General features: G+C 42.1%; 1 pseudogene; it reads left to right on the top strand.

Moving 5' to 3' along the window:
- The first annotated feature begins 10,437 nt into the window (after positions 1–10,437).
- LOC134759932 (cell division cycle protein 27 homolog) lies at positions 10,438–12,352 on the top strand (annotated as a pseudogene).
- The last annotated feature ends 12,737 nt before the right edge of the window (positions 12,353–25,089 follow it).

Below are 25,089 nucleotides of genomic sequence, written 5' to 3'. Positions count from 1 at the left end.
CGTTCTTCAGAAAGTTTCTCACTAGATTTTATGTGAAGATATTTAGTTTTTCACCACAGGCCACAAAGCGCTCCAAATATCCATTTGCAGATTTTTCAAAAAGACTGTTTCCAAACGGATCAATCAAAAGAAAGTTTCAACTCTGTGAGATGAATGCAAACATCACAAAGAAGTTTCTCAGAATGCTTCTGTCTAGTTTTTCTGTGAAGATATTTCCTATTTCACCATGGCTGTCAATGGGTTCACATATATCCTTTTGCAGAGTCTACAGAAAGACTGTTTCTGAACTTCTCAATGAAAAGAAATGTTCAACTCTGGGAGATGAATGCACACATGAAAAAGAAGTTTCTCAGAATGCCTCTGTGTAGTTTTTATGCTAAGATATTTCTTTTTCACCGTAGACCTCAAACCACTCAGAAATATCCCTTTGCAGATTGTATGAAAAGATGGTTTCCAAACTGCTCAATGAAAAGAAAGATTCAACTCTGTGACATGAATATGCACATCACAAAGAAGTTTTTCAGAAAGCTTCTGTTTAGTTTTTAAGTGAAAATATTTCCTTTTTCACCATAGGCCTCAAAGCCCTCCAAATATCCTTTTGCAGAATCTACAAAAAGAGAGTTTCCAAACTGTTCAATGAAAAGATAGATTCAAGTCTGAGAGATGAAAGCACACATCACAAAGAAGTTTCCCATAATGCTTCTGTCTACTTGTTTTGTGAAGATATTTTCTATTTCAATATAAGCCTCAAAGGGTTCACAAATATCCCTTTGTAGACTCTACAAAAAAGACAGTTTTTGAACTGCTCCATGAAAAGAAAGTTTCAACTCTGTGAGATGAATGCACAAATAATAAATTAATTTCTCATAATGTTTCTGTCTAGTTTTTATGTGAAGATATTTCTTTTTCACCATAGGCATAAAACCGTCCAGAAATATCCCTTTGTAGATTCTACAAAAAGACTGTTTCCAAACTGCTCAATCAAAAGAAAGGTTCAACCCTGTGAGATGAATGCACATATAACAAAGAAGTTTCTCAGAAATCTTCTGTCGTGTTTTTATGTGAAGATATTTCCTTTCTTAACATAGGCCTCAAAGTGATCCAAATATCCATTTGCAGATTCTACAAAAAGACTGTTTCCAAACTGATAAATCAAAACTAATTTTTAACTCTCTGAGATGAAAGCACACATAAAAATGAAGTTACTCAGACAGCTTTTCTCTAGTTTGTATGTGAAGATATTTCCATTTCACCTGAGGCCATAAAGGGCTCAGTAATATTCCTTTGAAGTTTCTACAAAAAGACTGTTTCCAAAGTGCTCAATCAAAAGAAAGGTTCAACTCTGTGAGATGAATGCACACATCACAAAGAAGTTTCTCAGAATACTTCTGTCTAGTTATTATGTGAAGATATTTCCTTTTTCACCATAGTCTTTAAACTGCTGAAAAATATCCCTCTGCAGATACTACAAAAAGACTATTTCCAAACTGGTCCATCAAAGAAAGTTTCAACTCTGTGAGGTGAATGGACTCATCACAAAGTAGTTTCTCAGAATTCTTCTGTCTAGTTTTTATGTGAACATATTTCCTTTTTCACCGTAGGACTCAAATTGCTCCAAATATCCATTTGCAGATCCTACAAAAAGAATGTTTCCAAACTGCTCAATCAAAAGGTAGGCGCAACTCTGTGAGATGAAAGCACACATCACAAAGAAGTTTCTCAGAAAGCTTCTGTCTACTTTTTATATGAAGGTATTTCCTTTGGCACCATGGGCCTTAAACTGCTCACAAATATAACTCCGCTTATACTTCCAAGAGACTTTCTCCAAATTGCTAAATCAAAAGAAACGTTCAACCTTGTGAGATGAATGCACACATCACAAAGAAGTTTCCCAAAATGCTTCTGTCTAGTTATTATGTGAAGATATTTCCTTTTTCACTATAGTCTATAAACCACTCAAAAATATCCCTCTGCAGATACTACAAAAAGACTGTTTCCAAACTGGTCCATCAAAGAAAATTTCAACTCTGTGAGATGAATGGACTCATCACAAAGAAGTTTCTCAGAATTCTTCTGTCTAGTTTTTATGTGAACATATTCCCTTTTTCACCATAGGACCCAAATTGTTCTAAATATCCATTTGCAGATTCTACAAAAAGAATGTTTCCATACTTCTTAATCAAAAGAAAGGTGAAACTTTGTGAGACGAAAGCACACATCACAAAGAAGTTTCTCAAAAAGCTTCTGTTTACTTTTTATATGAAGGTATTTCCTTTTGCACAATAGGCCTTAAACTGCTCACAAATATAGCTCCGCTTATACTTCCAAGAGACTTTCTCCAAATTGCTAAATCAAAAGAAACGTTCGAATTTGTGAGATGAATGCACACATCACAAAGAAGTTTCTCAAAATGCTTCTGTCTAGTTTTCATGTGAAGATATTTATTTTTCACCATTGGCCTCAAACCACTCTGAAATATCCCTTTGCAGTTTGTACAAAAAGACGTTTCCAAACTGCTCAATGAAAAGAAATGGTCAACTATTAGAGATGAATGGAAATGTCACAAATAGTTTTCTCAAACATCTACTGTCTAGTTTTTATGTGAAGATATTTCCTTTTCCTTTATAGGCCTCAAAACGCTCCAAATATCCATTTGCAGATTCTACAAAAAGACTGTTTCCAAACCACCCCATAAAAAGAAAGGTTCAACTCTGTGAGAGGAAAGTGCACATCACAAAGAAGTTTCTCAGAAAGCTTCTATCTAGTTTTTATGTGAAGATATTTCATATTTCAACATAGGCCATATGGGGCTCACAAATATCCATTTGCAGATTCTAAGAAAATACATGTTCCAAACTGCTAAATCAAAAGAAAGGTTTAACTCTGTGAGATGAATGGACACATCACAAAGTAGTTTCTCAGAAAGCTTCTGTCTAGTTTTTATGTGAAGATATTTCTTTTTCACCATAAGCCACAAAAGGCTAAGAAATTTCCCTTTGCAGCTTCTACAAAAGACTGTTTCCAAACTGCTCAATCGAAAGAAAAGTTGAATTCTGTGACGTGAATTCACACATCACAAAGAAGTTTCTCAGAAATCTTCTGTCTAGTTTTTATGTGAAGATTCTTCCTTTTTCACCATGGGCCTCAAATAGCTCCAAATATCCATTAGCAGATTCTACAAAAAGACTTTCCAAACTGCTCAATCAAAAGAAAGATTCAGTACTGTGAGAATAAAGCACACATCACAGAGAAGTTTCACAGAAATCTTATGTCTAGTCTTTATGTGGAGATATTTCGTATTTCATCACAGGCCATAAAGAGCTCACAAATATCTCTTTGCAGATTCTACAAAACGACTGTTTCCAAACTGCTCAATCAAAAGAAATGTTCAACTCTGTGACATGAATGGACACATCACAAAGAAGTTTTTCAGATGCTTCTGTCTACTTTTTATGTACAGATATTTCGTTTTCACCATAGACCTCAATTTGCTCAGAAATATCCCTTTGCAGATTTTACAAAAAGACTATTTCCAAACTGCTCAAACAAAAGAAAAATTCAACTCTCTGAAATGAAAGCTCACATCACAAAGAAGTTTCTCAAAATGATTCTGTCTAGTTTTTATGTGAATATATTTCCTTTTTGACCTTAGGCCTCAAAGCTCTCCAAATATCCATTTGTAGACTCTTCAAAAAGACTGTTTCCAAAGTGATCAATCAAAAGAAAGGTTCAACTGTGTAGGATGAAAGCACACATAACAAAGAAGTTTCTCAGAAAGATTCTGTCCAGTATTTATGTGAAGATATTTCCTATTTCTCCATAGGCCTAAAGGGGATCACAACTATCCCTTTGCAGATACTACAAGAAGACTGTTTCCAAACTGCTCAATGAAAAGAAAGGATCAACTCCGTGAGGTGAATGCACAGATAAAAAAGAAGTTTCTCAGAATGCTTCTGTCTAGTTTTCATGTGAAGATATTTCTTTTTCACCACAGGCCTGAAACCACTCAGAAACATTCCTTTGCAGATTGCACAAAAAGAATGTTTCCAAACTCTTCAAAGAACAGAAAGGTTCAACTCTTTGATATGAATGCAAACATCACAAAAAGTTATCTCTAAAAGCTTCTGTCTGGTTTTTACGTGAATATTTAGTTTTTCAGCATAGGCATCAAACCGCTCACAAATATACACTTGCAGATTCTGTACAATGACTTGTTCCCAAACTGCTCAATGAAAAGTAATGTTCAAATCTGTGAGATGAAAGCACGCATCACAAAGAAGTTTCTCAGAAAGTTTCTGTCTAGTTTTTAGGTACAGATACTTCCTTTTTCACCTTATGCTGCAAAGCGCTCCAAATATCCATTTTCCGATTCTACAAAAAGAGTGTTTCCAAACGGCTCAATCAAAGGAAACGTTCAACTCTGTGAAATGAAAGCACACATCACAAAGAAGTTTCTCAGAATCCTTCTGTCTAGTTATTATGTGAAGACATTTTCTATTTCACTATAGGACTCAAAGGGCTCAGAAATATCCCTTTGCAGATTCTACAAAAGGACTGTTTCCAAACTGCTCAATCAAAAAGAAGGTTTGCAAACATTACAAAGAAGTTTCTCAAAAATCTTCTGTCTAGTTTTTATGTGAAGATATTTCCTATTTCACCATAGGTCTCAAAGGGCTCAGAAATATCCCTTTGCAGATTCTATGAAAAGGCTCTTTCCAAACTACTGAATGAAATGAAAGTTTCAAATCTGTGGGATGAATGCACACATCACAGAGAAGTTTCCTGGAATGCTTCTGTCTGATTTTTATGTGAAGATATTTCTTTTTCACCATAGGCCTCAAACCACTCAGAAATATCCCTTTACAGATTGTGCAAAAAGACTGTTTCTAAACAGCTCAATGAAAAGGAAGATTCAACTCTGGGAGATGAATGCAAACATCACAAAGAAGTTTCTCAAAAAGCTTCTGTCTGGTTTTTATGTGAAGGTATTTCCTTTCTCACCATAGGCCTCAAACTGCTCACAAACATCCCTTTGCAGATTCTACAAAAAGACTGTTTCCAAACTGCACAATGAAAAGAAAGGTTAAACTCTGTGAGATGAAAGCACACATCACAAAGAAGTTTCTCAGAATGCTTTTGTATAGTTTTGTGTGAGGAAGTTTCCTTTTTCACCATAGCAATCAAAAGAACGGTTCAAATGTGTGGGATGAATGCACACATCCCAAAGAAGTTTCTCAGAAAACTTCCGTTTAGTTTTTTGTGAAGACATTTCCTTTTTCACCATGGGCCTCAAAGCACTCCAAATATCCACTTCAGATTCTACAAAAAGAGTGTTTCCAATCTGCTCAATCAAAAGAAAGGTTCAGCTCTGTGAGGTGAAAGCACACATCACAAAGAAGTTTCTTAGAAACCTTCTGTCTAGTTTATATGTGAAGATATTTCATATTTCAAAATAGGCCTCAAAGGGCTCAGAAGTATACCTTTGCAGATGCTACAAAAAAAGAGTGTTTCCAAACAGCTCTGTCAAAAGAAATCTTTAACTTGGTGAGATGAATGCACACATTACATAGAAGTCTCTCATAATGTTTCTGTCTAGTTTTTTTGAGAAGCCATTTCCTTTTTCACATAGGCCTCAGTCTGCTCATTAATAGCCCTCTGCAGATACTAGAAAAAGAGCCTTTCCAAACTGCTCAATCAAAATAAAGGTTCAAATCTTTGAGATGAAAGCCCACGTCACAAAGAAGTTTCTCAGAAAGTTTCTGTCTAGTTTTTATGTGAAGATATTTCCTATTTCACCTTAGTCCTCAAAGGGATCACAACTATCCCTTTTCAGATTCTACAAAAAACTCTTTCCAAACTGCTTCATCAAAGGAAAGTTTCAATTCTGTGAGATGAATGCACACATAAAAAATTAGTTTCTCAGAATGCTTCTGTCTTGTTTTTATGTGAAGATATTACTTTTTCACCATAGGTCTCAAACTGCAAACAGATATTCCTTTGCAGATTGCACAAAATGTATGTTTCCACACTGCTCAATGAATAGGAAGTTTCAACTCAGTGATATGAATGCAAACATCACAAAGAGTTTTCTCAAAATACTTCTGTTTAGGTATTATGTGAAGATATTTACTTTCTCACCATAGGCCTCAAACTGCTCACAAATATCCCTTTGCAGATTCTACAAAATGACTTGTTGCCAAACTGCTCAATGAAAAGGAAGGTCCAAATCTGAGATGAAAGCACGCATCACAAAGAAGTTTCTCAGAAGTTTCTGTCTAGTTTTTATGTGCAGATATTTCCTTTTTCACCATAGGCCTCAAAGCACTCCAAATATCCCTTTGCAGATTCTACAAAAAGAGTGTTTCCAAACTGCTCAATCAAAAGAGAGGTTCAACTCTTTGAGATGAAAGCACACAGTACAAAGAAGATTTTCAGAAAGCTTTTGTCTAGTTTTTATGTGAAGATATTTCCTATTTCACCATAGGCCTCAATGGGCTCACAAATATCCCTTTGCAGATACTTCAAAAGGACTCTTTCCAAACTGCTGAATCCAAGGAAAGTTTCAACCCTGTGACATGAATGCACACATCACAAAGAAGTTTCTCAGAATGCTTCTGTCTAGTTTTTATGTGAAAATATTTTCTGTTCACCATAGGCATAAAACGTTGCAAATATCCATTTGCAGATTCTACAAAAAGACTGTTTCCAACCTGCTCAATCAAAAGAAAAGTTCAACTCTGTGAGATGAAGGCACACATGACAAATAAGTTTCTCAGAAAGCTTCTGTCCAGTTTTTATTTGAAGATTTTCCCTATTTCACCATAGGCCTGAAAAGGCTCACAAATATCCTTTTGCATATTCTAAAAAAAGACTGTTTCCAAACTACTCAATCAATAGAGAGGTTCAAATATGTGTGATGAATGCACACATCACAAAGAAATTTCTCAGAATGTTTTTGACTAGTTTTTATGTGAAGATATTTCTCTTTCACCATAGGCCTCAAATGGCTCAGAAATATCCCTTTGCAGCTTGTACAAAAAGACTGTTTCCAAACTGCTCAATCAAAAGAAAGTTTCAACACTGTGAGATGAATGCACACATCACAAAGAAGTTTCTCAGAAAGCTTCTGTTTAGCATTCATGTGAAGATATATCCTTTTTCACCATAGGCCTCAATGGGCTCAGAAATATCCCTTTGCAGATTCTACAAAAGGACTGTTTAGAAAACTGCTTAATCCAAAGAAAGGTTCAACTCTGTGAGTTGAATGCATACATCTCAAAGAAGTTTCTCATAACGGATCTGTCGAGTTTTTTTTTGTGAAGATATAACCTTTTCAACCATATGTCATAAACTGCTCATGAATATCCCCCTGCAGATACTACAAAAAGACTGTTTCCAAACTGCTGCATCCAAAGAAATGTTCAACTCTGTGAGATGAATACACCCATCACAAAGAAGTTTCTCAGAATGCTCCTGTCTGGTTTTCATGTGAAGATATTTCCTTTTTCACCATGGGCCTCAAAGTGCTCCAAATATCCATTTACAGACTCTACAAAAAGAGTTTTTCCAAACTGCTCATTCAAAAGAAAGGTTCAACTCTGTGAGATGAAAGCACACATCACAAAGTAGTTTCTCAGAAAGCTTCTGTCTAGTTTTTATGTGAAGATATTTCCTATTTCACCGTAGGCCATAAAGAGCTCACAAATTTTTTTTGCAGATTCTTCAAAAAGACTGTTTCCAAACTGCCCAATCCAAAGAAAGGTTCAACTCTGTGAAGTGAATGGACACATCACAAAGAAGTTTCTCAGAATGCATCTATCCAGTTTTATGTGAAGATATTTCTTTTTCATCCTAGGCCTCAATGGGCTCAGAAATATCCCTTTGCAGATTCTAAAAAAGAACTGTTTCCAAACTGCTCAATCTAAAGAAAGGTTCTCCTCCGTGAGTTGAATGCACACATCACAGAGAAGTTTCCCAGAATGCTTCTGTCTACTTTGTATGTGAAGGTATTTCCTTTTTCACCATAGGCCTCAAACCGTTCACAAATATCCCTCTGGAGATACAACAAAAGGACTGTTTCCAATCTACTAAATCAAAAGATAAGCTCAACAACGTGAGATGAATGCACGCATCACAAATAAGTTTCTCAGAATGCTTCTGTCTTGTTTTAATGTGAAGATATTTCCTTTTTTCACCATAGGCCTCAAAGCACTCCAAACATCCACTTGCAGATTCCACAAAAATACTGTTTCCAAGCTGCTCTATCAAAACAAAGGTTCAACTCTGTGAGACGAAAGCACACATCACAAAGAAGTTTCTCACAAAGCTTCTGTCTAGTTTTTATGCAACGATATTTCCTATTTCACCACAGGCCTCAATGGACTCAAAAATATCCCTTTCAGATTCTACAAAAAGAGTGTTTCTGAACTTCTCAATGAAATGAAAGTTTCAACCCTGTGAGGTGAATGCACACATAAAAAAGAAGTTTCTCAGAATGCTTCTGTCTAGATTTTATGTGAAGATATTTCTTTTTCACCATAGGCCTCAAACTGCTCAGAAATATCCCTTTGCAGATTGAACCAAAAGACTCTTTCCATACTGCTCAATGAAAAGAAAGATTCATCTGTGTGAGATGAATGCACACATAAAAAAGAAGTTTCTCAGAATGCTTCTGTCTAGTTTTTATGTGAAGATATTTCCTTTTTCACCATAGTCCTTAAACCATTCACAAATATCCCTCTGCAGATACTACAAAAAGACTGTTTCCAAACTGCTCCATGAGAAGAAATGTTCAACTCTGTGAGATGAATGCACACATAAGGAAGAAGTTTCTCGGAATGATTCTGTCTAGTTTTTATGTGAAGATAATTCTTTTTCACTACAGGCATCATACGGCTCAGAAATATCCATTTGCAGATTGTACAAAAATACTGTTTCCAATCTGCTCAATCAAAAGAAAGGTTCTGCTCTGTGATATGAATCCAGGCATCACAAAGAGATTCTCAGAAAGCTTCTTTTTGTGTTTTTGTGAAAATATTTCCGTTTTCACCATAGGCCTAAAAGAGCTGCAAATAACCATTTGTGGATTCTACAAAAAGACTGTTTTGAAACTGCTCAATCAAAAGAAAAGTTCAAGTCTGTGAGATGAAAGCACACATTGCAAAGCCTTTTCTCAGAAATATTCTGTCTAGTTTTTATGTCAAGGTGCTTCCTGTTTCATCATAGGCTGTGAAGGGCTCACAAATATCCATTTGCATATTTTAAAAAAAGACTGTTTCCAAACTGCTCAAAGAAAAGAAAGGTTCAAATCTGTGAGATGAATGCACGCATCAGAAAGAACTTTCTCAGAATGCTTCTGTGTAGTTTTTATGTGAAGATATCTCTTTTTCACCTTAAGTCTCAAATGGCTAAGAAATATCCCTTTCCAGATTTTACAAAAAGACTGTTTCCAAACTGCTCAATAAAAAAAAGTTTCAACACTGTGAGATGAATACACACATCAAAAAGAAGTTTCTCAGAAAGCTTCTGTTTTCTTTTTATTTGAAAATATTTCCCTTTTCACCATAGGCCTCAATGGGCTCAGAAATATCTTTTTGCAGATTCTACAAAATGACTGTTTAGAAAACTGCTGGATCCAAATTACACCATTATGGCTCACACACTGCAGCCTCAACCTCTCGAGGGTTAGGCGATTCCTCAAGGGATCCTACAGCCTCGGCCTCCCAAAGTGTTGGGGTTACAGGCATGAGCCACCAGCACCCGGCCTGAGTTAATACATCTGGTCTCACTACGTCTTAACCACACACCCATGAAGAACTCAACTCAAGAGAAAGTTGGCAAGAGACTCTCAGCATTCTCTCCCGAAATCAGTGAGGTGGATGGCAGACGTGTGTCCCGAGCTCCTGGGGTTTTAGGTGACCATGTGTAGACGAGAGATTTCCAATGTTTCCAGAGAGGCACGAGCCACAGTTATTCGGGGCATCGGAACACGAGATGGGGTTTCTGACAGCAACTTAATGGCCAGGAAGGTCCAGAATCTGCCAAGGCCCATGTCCCAGGGTGGGGCCAATGGAACCCAAGGTAGAGGGAGTCAGCGGTCCTCACAGAGAGGACTCCAGCCCTAGGCTCCGCTGTGCAGACCAAATCAGAAGGAAGAGACACCTTCGTCCTACATTCCACATCCCTCCACTGAACTTGGGAGTGGATCTGTTTCCCAAACATAAGGTGACTTTCGCTTTGCAATGGATCACAAGGGGCCAGGCTTTCCAGAGTCAGCCGGATAAAGAAGTCACTCTGGCTCGGCCACCCCATTCCCCCGGTAACTGGTGAATTTAAATGAGACGAGGCTGGCCGGGCCAGAGCCGCTACAGGGGGGAGGGGGGTGGGTGGGGTGGGGTTTTCCTAAGGCACTGCAGAAATTGGGCCTTTGCTTAGAGGATGACAGTGCTGCAGGAACCCGTCCAGGCTGCTATATGGCAAGCACTAAACCACTATGCTTACCGAGATGGGGTTTTCCTCACAGAACGCCTTTATGCAGAAGTACACTCAGAAGAAGCCTTGTTTTTAATGGCGACCTGTTCTTACCACCCAGGAAAGGCCTATAAAGCATATAGACTCTTGAAAAGACACAGTTGTCCTACACTGCAATGCAAATACCTGCTTGCAAAATGTTGTGTTGATCTCAGTAAGCTTGCAGACTGGGAACAAATCTTATCTGGTGGAGCGTTTAATAAGCAGAAAAGCCATGATGATATTGTTACTGAGTTTGGTGATTCAGTTTGCTTTCCCCTTCCATTGTTGGGACGTGTATATTGCAAGACAGATCGGCTTGCTAAAGGAAAAGAATGTTACCAAAAGAGGCTTAGTTTAAATCCTTTCCTCTGGTATCCCTTTGAATCATTATGTGAAATAGGTGAAAAGCCAGATCCTGACCAAACATTTAAATTCACATCTTTACAGATCTTTAGCAACTGTCTGCCCAACTCTTGCACAACACAAGTACCTAATCACAGTTTATGTCACAGGCAACCTGAGACCATTCTTATGGAAACACCCCAGGACACAACTGAATTAAACAGAGTCAATTTAGAATCCTTCAATTCAAAGTACTCCTTGAATACAGATTCCCCAGTGTCTTTTATTGATTCAGCTGTAATTTCACCTGAAACTGTCCCACTGGGAAGAGGAACTTCCATATTATCTAAACAGGTTCAAAATAAACCAAAAACTGGTCGAAGTTTATTAACAGGACCAGCAGCTTAGTCCATTTACCCCACGTTTTGGGATTTTGCCATTAGAAACCCCAAGTCCTGGAGATGGATCTTATTTACAAAACTACACTAATACACCTTCTGTAATTGATGTGCCATCCACCGGAGCCCCTTCAAAAAAGTCTGTTGCCAGAATTGGCCAAACTGGAGCAAAGTCTGTCTTCTCACAGAGTGGAAATAGCCAAGAGGTAACTCCAATTCTTCCACTAACAGAAAGTTCTGGTCCATAAATAACTACAACACCTCAGGTAATGAGCCCCACTATGACATCTCCCCCAAATGCACTGCATCGAAGAAGTTCATGACTCTTTACTAGTGACAGTTCCACAACCAAGGAGAATAGGAAGAAGTTAAAAATGAAGTTTCCACCTAAAATCCTAAACAGAAAAACAAAAAGTAAAACTAATAAAGGAGGAATAACTCAATCTAATATAAATGACAACCTGGAAATTACAAAATTGGACTCTTCCATCAATTCAGAAGAGGAAATATCCACAATCACACCTCAGATTCAGGCTTTTAATCTACAAAAAGCAGCAGCAGAAGGCTTGATGAGCCTTCTTCATGAAAGGGGGAAAGGTTATTTAGCTTTATGTTCATACCACTGCAAAGAAGCTAAAAATATTTTGAGCCATCTACCTTCTCACCACTACAATACTGGTTGGGTACTGTGCCAAATTGGAAGGTCCTATTTTGAACTTTCAGAGTACATGCAAGCTGAAAGAATATTCTCAGAGGTTAGAAGAATTGAGAATTATAGAGTCAAAGGCATGGAAATCTACTCTACAACACTTTGGCATCTTCAAAAAGATGTCACTCTTTCATTTCTGTCAAAAGACTTAACAGACATGGATAAAAATTCGCCAGAGGCCTGGTGTGCTGCAGGGAACTGTTTCAGTCTGCAACAGGAACACGATATTGCACTTAAATTCTTCCAGACAGCTATCCAAGTGGATCCAAATTATGCTTATGCCTGTACTTTATTAGGGCGAGAGTTTGTCTTAACTGAAGAATTGGACAAAGTGTTAGCTTGTTTTCGAAATGCTATCAGAGTCAATCCTAGACATTGCAATGCATGGTAAGTGGTAATGAATTGTAAAGACAAAGTCTTGTTGATGGTGCTGGTATCACTGATTTTTCTTGTTAGATAGCTTTTTATTGTCATGAACTTTCTTACTAATACTTAAGAATGGTACATACTGGTCAATAACTTCAAACTAACTTTTTTTATGAAATGTATGTCTTTAATAAACTCTTCAGTTAACTAATGATAATAGAATACGTGATGCTTATACTCAACAGTTTCAGTCTTCTACAAAACTTTTGCAGATACTGTAGTTGTGTTTTGTTTGTTTGCTTGTTTAGTTTTGTTACTTGATTTGTTACATTTTCTTCGAACACAAAATTGGTGATTGGGACAAAAAGTGCTTGGGAAATTGGAAAGGAATAGCATAATTCACTTATTGGATAATAGAAAAAAACACTGAAAAAGTTCACTAGTTGCTTTTTGACAACGTTCCAGTTTATTCAGTTACTATTAAGAACTTAATGTATCCTTTATTTAGCAGTATCTCTGTTTTACTTTTTTGTATTTGTGTATAAGTAGACACATAGGAAATTACTACCCAGGTCATATTGTTATCAACTGAATAACATATGAAAAAGTTTGGTCCTACTTCTGCCTCAACACCATACTTACTGTTGACATTTATTGTATTTCTCTGGACTGACTTAAAAGTTTAAATATCAAGAGAAGGCCAGGCATGGTGGCTCATGCCTGTCATCCCAGCACTTTGGGAGGCCAAGTCGGGCAGATCACAACGTCAAGAGTTCGAGACCATATGGTGAAACACCGCCTATATTAAAAGTATAAAAATTAGCTGGGCATGGTGGCAGGCCCCTGTAGTCCCAGCTACTCAGGAGGCTGAGGAAGGATAATCACTTGAACCTGGGAAGTGGAGGTTGCAGTGAGCCAAGATTATGCCATTGCACTCCAGCCTGGGCAACAGAGTGAAACGCCGTCTCAAGAAAAAAATAAAATAAAAATAAAATAAAATAAAATAAAATAAAATAAAATAAATATCAAGAGAAAGTATAATTCTGAAGTAGTAACTCTGCGGAAGCTTTTTTGTCAGATACGGTTATCTTTGGGGTTAGTTATTATAGCAATTGGGTTTTAACACTTGATTTGCTTCTAAATCTGAAACATTATATTACTAAAATATCTTTTGATTTGTGATTATGTTGTTTAATGGATTATATATCATTTTGCAGTAGTAGTTGCAGTGCCTGAAAGATTGCCAAAAAAAATAGTGCTAGCTATTGCTGACCAATGTAACAATCAACTTGCCAATATTGCCATCTCTTCCAATAGCTATGTTCTCCATAATATTTTAAGAACTCAGTTCTTCATAAGGCTTGTGTTGTTTTTGATTTTTTCCCAAGTCTGGTGGATCCTTGTGCTGTTCTTTTTTAAATGTGTATTGTCTGTCCAGCTATTTTGCAGGAGTCATATTCTTAAAAACCTTAACCATATCAAAAATTGTGTTTAAAGGAGGATTATTCAGACTGGCATGCTTTTAGTAGGAGGAGTTTAAATGCTGACGCATTTAGGTAACTCTAAATACTGAGCAACTTTATTCTATCTACAAAATAGATAGTCTTTCTTTTCTTTTCACTTTCACTATCATTTAATACCTTTTCTTCATCTATAACACAATTATAACGATATACAAAGCCACTCAAATAAAGCAGATATATTGTGCTTTAAAAAAAAAAAAGAAGTCATTATATGGCACACAATGAGGTGTGACTCAAATCTAGAATCTCCAGTGAAAACCAATGAAACAGAGTCAAATCCCGTGTCTACTAAAAATAAAAAAATGAGCCAGGTGTGGTGGTGCTGAGGCAGGAGAATCACTCTAACCCAGGAGACAGAGGTTGCAGTGAGCTGTGATCACACCACTGTACTCCAGCCATGGGGGGGACAGAGCAAGACTCCGTCTCAGAAGCAAGCAAACACAGAAAGCCAATAAAGTTGTTTAACTCAATGTGTCAGGCTCAGGTCTCTTGACAGGATACATCCAGCACCCAGGGAAACGTTGATGGGTGGGATGGAATCTATTTTGTGGCCTCAAGGAAGGGTTTGAGAGACAGTCCCACAAACGTGACGGCCTAAAGAAGCCCCTCCGCCCAAGAAGCGATATTCATTTGTATCCTGTAGCCACCCACGAGGGAGAATCAGGCTCCCTACAGACCCCCAACCCCCACCCCACCCCACCCCAACCCACGCCCCCGCTTCGTGAAATGAGCTCTCACTCCATCAGGCTCTATTCAGGCCGTGTGGTTTTGTAACCTCCAGCGTGTGTGCCTGGGTTGTGGGGTGGGGTTGTGGCGGCTGTGGACAGAGGAGGGGAAAAAGTGGTGGTGTCCCGTGGGTGCCCAGTACGTGGGACGTGGGTGGGGTGGCCAGAGCCTAGGGAACTCATTGCCTGTCAGGACATCTCCCCTCCTGGTTCCCTCTCTGACCTACGCTCCACATCTCTGCAGTTCAGTGGGGATCTTGTGGGTGGAAGTCACCATCCCTTTGGACTTTAGCCGAGGAAGGCCGGGCTCCCAAGAGTCTCCCCGCAGTCGGGGCCTTGGGCAGGCTCACAAGGATGCTGAAGGTAACAGTTGGTGACAGTGATGTAAGTTGGAGGTCTCGGGCCAATGCAGAGGTATCCATTTGACCTCAGTGGGACAGGTCAGCTTTGTGGAGTCCCGTGCTTCCTTCCAGAGACTCATCCAGTGCTAGCAAGCATGGTCCCGAGGATCCCAGCTCCCAGCAGAAGCACTTTTTTTCACACAGAATCCTGGGCAGGAAAGTTCTCAGCAGGTTTAGACCTCCTAGCCAAAAAGATAAAGCCACTTCTGGGATTTTTTTTCAAAGAGGCAGTGGTTCCACAATGGGCCATGGGTAGTTGTGGAAATGGAGAGAAGTGTTTGCAGATACATATTTCAGACAGAACGGACAGGGTTTGGTCATAGGTCATGAAGGACATGAGCAGATGCACATTGAGAAAACCCTCCCAGCATCCTAGGTGAACAGAGGTATGATTTTTTGAGACAGTTGAGCTAGATGCAACCCCAGATTTTAGGGTTGGATCTTTATTAATATGTAGTATCTATGAGGTATCAAAGTCCAGAAATCAACTCTCCAGTTCTGTACAGCATTTTGTAGGGAGATCAAATCTGGGATGTCTAAAGTTAAGAATTCAGGCCGTGGTAATGAATTAAATTAGATGTACTTGAACTTATTTTGCCAAGAAAGAGAGGGCAGGAGATAGAGAGAGCCAGAGAGTGAGTGAGCAAGAGAGAGAGAGAGACACAGAGACAGAGACAGAGAGACAGACAGAGAGACACAAAGATACACAAAAAGAGAAAGACAGAGAGAGACAGAGAGATAAAGACACAGAGAAAGACACAGATGGAAAGAGACAGAAAGAAACTGAAAGACAGACAGAGACAGAAAGAGAGAGAGATAGACAGAGAGAGAGACAGACCGACAGGCAGCCAGACAGGCAGAGAAAGAGAGTAAGACAGAAAGCAGACACACACACACAGAGAGACAGAGACAGTTGGAGTGACAGAGAGAAAGAAAGAGAGAGACAGACAGAGGGAAAGAGACAGAGAGAGAAAGAGACAGACAGAGGGAGAGACAAAAACAGACAGAGAGAGAGACAGACAGAGACAGAGACAGAGAGAAACAGACAAGGAGAGAGAGACAGACAGACAGGAAGAGAAAGACAGTAAGACAGAAGACAGACACAGAGAGAGAGAGACAGAGAGACAGAGACAGAGAGACAGACAGGCAAAGAGAGAGAAAAAAACAGACAGACAGGGAGAGAGAGAGACAGACAGGGAGAGAAAGAGAGAGATACTGACAGACAGGCAGAGAAAGAGAATAAGACAGAAGACAGACACAGTGAGAGAGACAGAGAGAGAGACAGAGACAGTGAGACAAAGAAAGAAAGAGAGATACAGACAGACAAAGAGACAGACAGAGAAAGGCGAGACGGACAGAGAGAGACAGAGAGAGAGAAAGAGAGAGAGAGGCAGGCAGAGAAAGAAAGAAAGAAGACAAACACCATGAGAGAGACAGGCAGAGAGAGAGACACACAGAGACAGAGAGACAGAGAGAAAGAAAGAGACAGACAGAGATAAAAACAGAGATGGACAGAGAGAAACAGAGAGACAGGGAGAGAGAGAGACAGACAGGCAGAGAGAGAGAGACAGAAAGGCAAAGAAAGGGAGTAAGAGAGAAGACAGACACAGTGAGAGAGACAGGCAAAGAGAGAGAGAGAAAAATAGACAGGCAGAGAGAGAGAGAGAGACAGAGAAAGAGAGACAGAGAGACAGAGAGAGGAGGAGGAATGACGTGGTCAGGAAATAAATACACATATTTTATAACGCTTTTGATTCCGTAAAGGGTGGCCGGAGTGGGCTTTGAAAACAACAACAACAGCAACAAGAGCAGCAGCAGCAGCAGCAGGAGCAGCAGCAGCATTCGCTTATGGATTTCTAGAAAATAAGATGTTCTGAAGTAAACATCAACCGACTCTCACTACACGTTGAGAGATTCACAAAAGCGCTAGTTAACAACAGGAGAAAACAGCAGCTAACATGTCTTGGGGAAAAGATACGTCTTCCTGAAAATTAGGGATTTCTACTTCACCTGAAAAGAAATACATACCAAAAAAGAAAAACAAGAACAAAACAAAACAAAACAACAAACACGGGCCAAGGCACCATCCCTGGAAATCTTAAGTGAGCAAAGTATTAGTTTTCAGAAAACGTTTCTATTATGGGCAAATACTAAGAACGCCCAGACTAGAGCTGTGACGCCATTCCCATTGTGAAACTATACTGGCTGGAGGGCGGAGAAACTAAAACATCATGTTATAAGGTGATGGAGACCCAGCCAGGGTGAAGCTTTCCTAGGGAGGGAGGCCTGAGGAGGGAAGTGGGGGGAAAACCCCACAACAGCAGGCCCGCCCACTTGCCCACGTGGGTCAAGGGCTATGCCATCGGTCTGAACTCCCTACAGGGAAGTGGGACCGTGCCACCCCCATCTTCAAAAACGGTGGCCACTGAGTGAGGCCTGATGACCACCGTTGCAAATGTCAGCCTGGCAAGAATGAGATTGCCGGTAATGGGTGGGGGAAGGTGAAAGAAGAGGGAGGCACACCAGGGTGGCTCCGGAAGGTTTCCAAGCAGGGTGTTGGGAGGCGGGGGGTGGGGGGTTTGGGGGGAACCCGCCTAACTGACTCACTAAATGAAGGTAAAGGGACGTGGGTAGTGGGGGGAGCCGGGGGGCGACTTGAAAATTAAAGTGACCCCTCCTAAAACCCAAGTAGAGGAGTCTATGCGCATGAAAGAAACCAACACACAAAGAAAACTAAAGCGCTGATAAAAGAACAATAGGGCCCCCCCCAGGGCGGAGGTTCCCTAGGCAACCAGGGAGAGAGGGAGGGACCTCCAGAAGGGAGAGAGAGAAACCCGTTGCCCAGGCTTAGTGAAGTAAGCAAGACCTCCCTCCATATCACCTAGACTTTCAATAACAGTGGCCGCTAGATGATGCCCGAAGACAACCGATGCCTGCAAGTGTCAGTCAGCATGGAAAAGAATGCATTTATTTATTTATTTATTTATTTATTTATTTATTTATTTGTTTGTTTGTTTAGAGACAGAGTCCTACTCACTCTACAGCCCGGGCTGTAGTGCAGTGGCACGATCTCGGCTCACTGCAGTCTCCGCCTCCCAGGTTCAAGTGATTCTCCCACCTCAGCCTCCCGAGTAGCTGGCATTACAGGCGCATACCCCACCATGCCCTACTCAGTTTAGTATTTCTTGTAGAGACGGGGTTTTACCGTGGTGGCAAGGCTGGTCTCGAACTCCCAACCTCAAGTGATCCCCCGCCTCGGCCTCCGGAAGTTCTGGGATGACAGACGTGAGCCACCACGCCCGGCCTTAACCATGTATTTTTGAGTCGAGGAGCTTATCGCGGAAATACGAGAAGTAGGGACGCCACACGTGACAGAGAGAAAAGTCTGAAAATGCCCCTTCCATCCAAGTGGGGACCCGGCCTCGACCTCCCAAAGTCATACACCGAGTGGTGAAGCATAGCAAGGACCGTCTGTCTGGATTCCTCCCGGCCTCTCTAAGCAGGCCCTTCTCACTTTCATGGAAGGGGCAGGGCCCTCTCCATCATGAGGGGTCTGACAGACTGACAGAGAAAGAGACAGACATAGAAAGACAGAGATGGACAGAGAGAGACAGAGAGAAACAGACAGAAAGAGAAAGAGACAGAGACAGAGACATAGAGAAACAGACAGGAAGGGAGAGAGACAGAGAGAGAGACAGACAGACAGAAACAGACGGAGAGGAAACAGAGAGAGAGACAGAGAAAGAGAGAAACAGACAGACACACAGAGACAGACAGAGAGAAAGAGAAAGAGAGAGACAGAGAGAGAGAGAAAGGGAGGGAGAGAGAGACAGACAGACAGGCAGAGAAAGAGAGTAAGACAGAAGACAGACACAGTGAGAGAGACAGGCAGAGAGAAAGAAAGAGACAGAGAGAAAGAGAGAGACAGACAGAGAAAGAGACAGACAGAAAGAGACAGAGATGGACAGAGAGAAACAGAAAGAGAGAGACAGAGATAGAGAAAGAGACAGAAACAGACAGACAGGGAGGGAGAAAGACAGAGACAGAGAGAAACAGACAGAGAGAGAGGGAGAGAGTGAGAGATATATAGAGAGAAAGAGAAAGAGGGGGGAGAGAGAGACAGGCAGGCACAGAAAGAGAGTAAGACAGAAGAGAGACACAGTGAGAGAGACAGGCAGAGGGAGAGAGAGACAGAGACAGAGAGAAAGAAAGAGAGAGACAGACAGAGAAAGAGAGAGACAGAGATGGACAGAGAGAAACAGCAAGAGAGAGAGACAGAGAGAGTGAGAGTGAGAGAGACAGAGAGAGAGAGAAAGACAGGGAGGGAGAGAGACAGACAGAGAGAGAGAGACCGACAGGCAGAGAAGAGAGTAAGACAGAAGATAGGCACAGAGAGAGAGAGAGAGAGGAAAGAAAGAAAGAGAGAGACAGGCCGGGTGTGGTGGCTCATTCCTGTCATCCCAGCACTTTGGGAGGCTGAGGCGGGTGGATCACGAGGTCAGGAGATCGAGACCATACTGGCTAACTCGGTGAAATCCCGTCTTTACTAAAAATACAAAAAATTAGTCGGGCTTGGTGGCGGGCGCCTATAGTCCCAATTACTCGGGAGGCTGAGGCAGGAGAATGGCGTGAACCTGGGAGGTGGAGTTTGCAGTGAGCCGAGATGGTGCCACTGCACTCTAGTGTTGGCAACACAGTGAGACTCCATGTGAAAAAAAAAAGAGAGAGAGAGACAGACAGACAGAGAAAGAGACAGGCAGAGACAGACAGAGAGAAACAGACAGAAAGAGAGACAGAGCGAGAGAGAACAGAAAGGCAGGCAGAGAGAGAGACAGACAGGCAGAGAAAGAGAGCAAGACAGAAGACAGACACAGTGAGAGAGACAGGCAGAGAGAGACAGACAGAGACAGACAGAAAGAGAGACTGACAGAGATGAGACAGAGAGACAGAAACAGACAGAAAGAGAGACTGACAGATAGAGAGTGAGAGAGAGAGGGAGAGAGACAGAAAGGGAGGAAGAGGGACAGACAGAAAGAGAGACAGACGGGTAGAGAAAGACAGTAAGACAAGATAGGCACAGAGAGAGAGAGAGTGAGAGAGACAGACAGAGAGACTCAGAAAAAGAAAGAGAGAGACAGACAGAGAGACTCAGAAAAAGAAAGAGAGAGATAGAAAGACAAAAACAGAGACAGACAGAGACAGACAGAGAGAAACAGAGACAGACAGAGACAGAGAGAAACAGACAGAAAGAGAGAGACAGAGAGAGAGAAACAGACAGGGAGGGAGACAGAGAGAGATAGGCAGAGAAAGAAAGTTGGACAGAAGACAGACACAGTGAGACAGGCAGAGAGAGAGAGAGACAGAGATAGAGAGAAAGAAAGAGACAGAGAAAGAGACAGATAGAGAAAGACAAAGACAGACAGAGAGAGACAGAGAGAAACACAGAAATAGAGAAGGTCCTAGCCGAGTAGTGATATAGTGCCTTTTCTTTCATTTTCTCTTTCTTTTCTGGTTTTCTTTTCTTTTCTTTTCTTTTTTTGTTTTCTTCTCTTCTCTTTTCTTTTCTTTCTTTTCTTTTCTTTCTTTCTTTCTATTTATTTATTTAGAGACCAAATCACACTCTGTCATCCAGGCTGTAGTGCAGTGGCGCCATCCCGGGTCACTGCAACCTCCGCCTGCCAGGTTCAAGTGATTATCCTGCCTCAACCTCCCGAGTAGCTGGGATTACAGGTGCCTGCCCCACCGCGCCCGACTCAGTTTCGTATTTTCAGTACAGAGGGGGTTTCACCATGTTGGCTAGGCTGGTCTTCAACTCCTGACCTCGTGACCCACCCAACTCGGCCTCCCAAAGTGCTGGGATGACAGACGTGAGCCACTACTTTCAGTGTACAGTGCCATTTATTAGAAATCACTCATGGGAACACGCACTTATAGGTCATGTGTAGATATTTTATTTATTTATTTATTTACTTATTTACTTATTTATTTTTTGCACGGGAAGGTGGGGGGACGGAGTTTCGCTCTTGCTGCCCAGGCTAGAGTGCAATGGCATAGGGGACGCAAAGAGTCAACCCATGGCAGAGAGGACACGTCATTCTGAGTGTAAGGGCCGCAGCGAAAGGTTGCAGGGCCGGCACTTTTAAAGGCTTAAATCCCTGCGGCTCAGACCTGTCGTCGCAGCACTTTGGGAGGACCAGGAGGGCAAATCACTTCAGGTCAGGAGTTCAATACCAATGCGGCCAACATGGAGAAACACCATCTCCACTAAAAATAGAAAAATTAGCCGTCTGTCATGGTGCGCGTCTGTAATCCCAGCTACCGAAGAAGAATCACTGGAACCCGGAAAGCAGAGGTTTCAGTGAGCCAAGAGAGCGCCACTGCACCGCAGCCTGGGTGACAGAGTGAGAGAGACTCAGTCCAAAAAAAAGAAACGAAGAAAAAAAGAAAGAACAGGCCCAAATACTACATTGTCGCTGAATGTTCCCCCAAAAGGCCGGAAACCCCCGACTCAGGTCAAGGAGGTGGTGTTTCGTTTCACTTCTCTCTCTCTCTCTTTCCTTCTCTCCCTCTCTCTCTCTTTCTCCTCTAACTTTCATTTCTTGTTCAAGCATACACGTGCAAGATTGTTACGTAGGTAAACTTCTGATATGAAGTTCAGTGTGCAGATGATTTCATCACCCAGACACTGAGCGCAGTACTCGACAGTTTTCATGTTTCATTTTGTTTTGGTTTCTCCTGAAGCTGTCTCTCTGTCCACCCGTCCTCCCTCAAGTAGGCTCCCGCGTCCCTCGTGTCCCTCGTTCTGCCCACGCAGAACTTTCATCTATAAGTTCCCACTTATGGATGAGAACACGCGGTATTTAACTGATTGTTGCTTTCATCTTCGGTGGTGGCGGTGAAAGAGGCATGACACTAAATCGACCCTTAGGACGTTCCCCTCTGTCCCCACCCCACACCCCCTCCCCCTACACACCCTCATTCCTGCACACACTCCTCAAAAGCAGGAAAGGAAGAAAGACAGAAATTAAAGTAAGAGGTCAGCCTCCAAGGTGGTGGAGGGAGGGGATCTCAAAGGGTGAGCAAGCGATGGGGGTCAGGGGATATCTTGGCTGAGCTTGCAACAATGGGAGAAAGAGTTTCCAGCCCCACCACATCCCGTAATCCTCAGCCGTAGCCAGCCTCTGGGTGGGGTTTTGCCTGTAAAACTTCTGAATGGAGAGAAACCCCAGGCAATGGAAGGCATCAGCTCCAAGTCCAGGAAGTCAATAGGGCTTTGTGCATTTGAATGGGGCTTTAGAAGGCGGTGCTGCAGCTTCCAAAGCATTGCACCTCGCCTTGCCTCACCTCGCCCAGAGTGAGACTCCATCTCAAAATCAATCAATCAATCAACCAATAATAAAAAAATCATCAATGAAAGAAAGAAAGAAAGAAAGAAAAGAAAGAAAGAAAGAAAGAAAGAAAGAAAGAAAGAAAGAAAGAAAGAAAGAAAAGAAAGAAAGAAAGAAAGAAAGAAAGAAAGAAAGAAAGAAAGAAAGAAAGAAAGAAAAAAGAAAGAAAGAATCAGTACAGTGGTCATGGTCGTGAATCATTCCCCGGAGTCCAGGCGCAGTGGCTCACGCCTGTCACGCCAGCACTTTGAGGCACTGGGTCAGGAGGGTTGCAACAAAATGATGAGACCCTGTCTGTGGAAAAACATTGAAAAATGAAGGCCAGGCTCGGTGGCTCATGCCTGCCATCCCAGCACTTCGGGAGGCTGGGGAGGGCGGATCACCTGAGGTCGGGAGTTCAAGACCAGCCTGACCAACATGGAGAAGCCCCGTCTGCACTAAAAATACAAAATCAGCCAGACGTGGTGGCGCATGCCTGCAGTCCCAGCTGCTGGGGAGGCTGACGCAGGAGAATTGCTTGAACCCAGGAGGCAGAGGTTGTGGTGGGCCAAGATCAAGCCATTGCACTCCAGTCTGGGCAACCAGAGAGAAACTCTGTCTCGGGAAATAAAATAAATAAATAAATAAAAATTATCTAGGCACAGTGGCGCATGCCTGTGGTCCCAGGTACTCTACTCTGGAGGCTGAGGTGGAAGGATCACTTGAGTCCAGGAGCATCCATGCTGCAGTGAGTGAGTTATGATGGCACCACTGCCAGGGTGACAGAGTTAGACGCTGCCTCTAAATCAGTCAATGAATCAATCAGATCACTGGAAGGCGCTGTCTGTGTCTTACTTTCAAAGGGTGTCTCTTTAGGCCAAGCAGGCATGGTGCCTCATGCCAGTAATCCCGGCACTTTGGAAGGCTGAGGCAGGAGGAAAGAAGAAAGGGAGGAAGGGAGGAAAGAAGAAAAGCAGGAGGGCAGTCAGGCAGGAAAGGAAGGAAGGAAGGAAGGAAGAAAGAAAGAAAGAAAGAAAGAGAGGGAGAGAGGGAGGGAGGGAGGGAAGGAGAAGAAGAGAGAAGAAAAGAGAAGAAAAAGAAAAGAAAAGAAAACGGGGAGGGGCATATCTCCTTGACTGGTGACTGCCCAGGATACAGCTGACTGAAGCCTCGACCTGTGGGGCCTCAAGTGTTCTTCTCCTTACCTCAGCCTCCCGAGTAGCTGAGACTACATGCAGGTATTACCACGCAAAACTAATCTTATAATAATATTATAATTATTATTGAGACAGAGTCTCGCTCAGTCTCAATAATTGCCATGGCAGGATGTCAGCTCACTGCAACTTCGGCCTCCCTAATTCAAGCAACTCGCCTGCCTCAGTCTCCTGAGTAGTTGTGATTACAAGTCTATGCCACCAGAACTGGTAATTGTTCTATTTTTCATAGAGATGGGGTTTCACTATGTTGGCCAGCCTGGTCTTGAATTCCTGGCCTCAAGTGATCAACCCACCTTGGCCTCCCAAAGTGCTGGAATGACAGGCGTGAGCCACTGTGCCCAGCCCAGATGATCTTTTTTATAAATTGTAGAGAAGGAGTTTTGTCAACCGCCGGGTGGAGTGTGGGGTGGGTTTTACTCAGACTGCGTACTGTGAAAACAGTAAATTAGTGTGGTTTGTGAGCTAGATGTGGAAATTGTGTGTGTGTGTGAGAGAGAGAGAGAGACCAATCCCACCATGAGGACGCGGAAATGGTGTTTGATTTGGGTACCTGCCTATTCACCTGTCTGTGTGTAGATGACTGAAGACTCCACAAATGAAGGTCAGCAGTATCTATTGAGCTGTTTCTCCCTCTCATGCCTCTCATGTGTGTGGTGGAGAAAGGAAAGAAAAGAGGTTCTGATGGGAAGTTGTCTTCATGCCTGAGGAAGCTGAAGGCAGGCTGACAGGACGGAGGACATCCTATGTGACATTTCCATACCTGGACACCCTTTACAATGCTGGGGCTGCCAGTCCACCCTGTATGTCAACATATCCCCAAGAACAGCATGGTACGGGGTGGTCCAGTCTCATCCCATCCGGCCCACCCAGGGAATCTGGTGGAAGTCTTCACTGGAGGATTCGACACCATGGAATACTATGCAGTCATAAAAAATGATGAGTTAATGTCATTTGTAGAGACATGGATGAAACTGGAAACCATCATTCTCAGCAAACTATCGCAAGGACAAAAAACCAAACACCGCATGTTTTCACTCATAGGTGGGAATTGAACAATGAGAACACATGGACACAGGAAGGGGAACATCACACACCAGGGACTGTTGTGAGGTGGGGGAAGGGGGGAAGGACAGCATTAGGAGATATACCTAATTCTAAATGACGAGTTAATGGGTGCAGCACAACAACATGGCACACGTATACATATGTAAAAAACCTGTACGTTGTGCACATGTACCCTAAAACTTAAAGTATAATAATAATAAAATTTTAAAATAAGAAAAAAGAAAGCGTCATCGCAGTTCCCTTGGGGTCACCAGGCAACGGCCCGCCAGGGGAGGGTGGTGGGACATGAACGGGGGCGGGGCATCAGCCTCAGAGCTCCCTGGAAGGTGGCAGGCAGCCGGTGGGGGACGCTGAGCCAGAGACGTCTGGCAGGATATAGATCTGGAAGGTGCATCAGTCCTCTCCCATACCTCTCCCACGGAAAATCCCACAGCGGCGGTGGGAGCCTTGGCTGGGGGAGAAGC

Source organism: Pongo abelii, chromosome 15 (assembly GCF_028885655.2).
Source record: "Pongo abelii isolate AG06213 chromosome 15, NHGRI_mPonAbe1-v2.0_pri, whole genome shotgun sequence".
NCBI classification, from domain to species: Eukaryota; Metazoa; Chordata; class Mammalia; order Primates; family Hominidae; genus Pongo; species Pongo abelii.
This window is presented reverse-complemented; position numbering and strand designations above follow the sequence as displayed.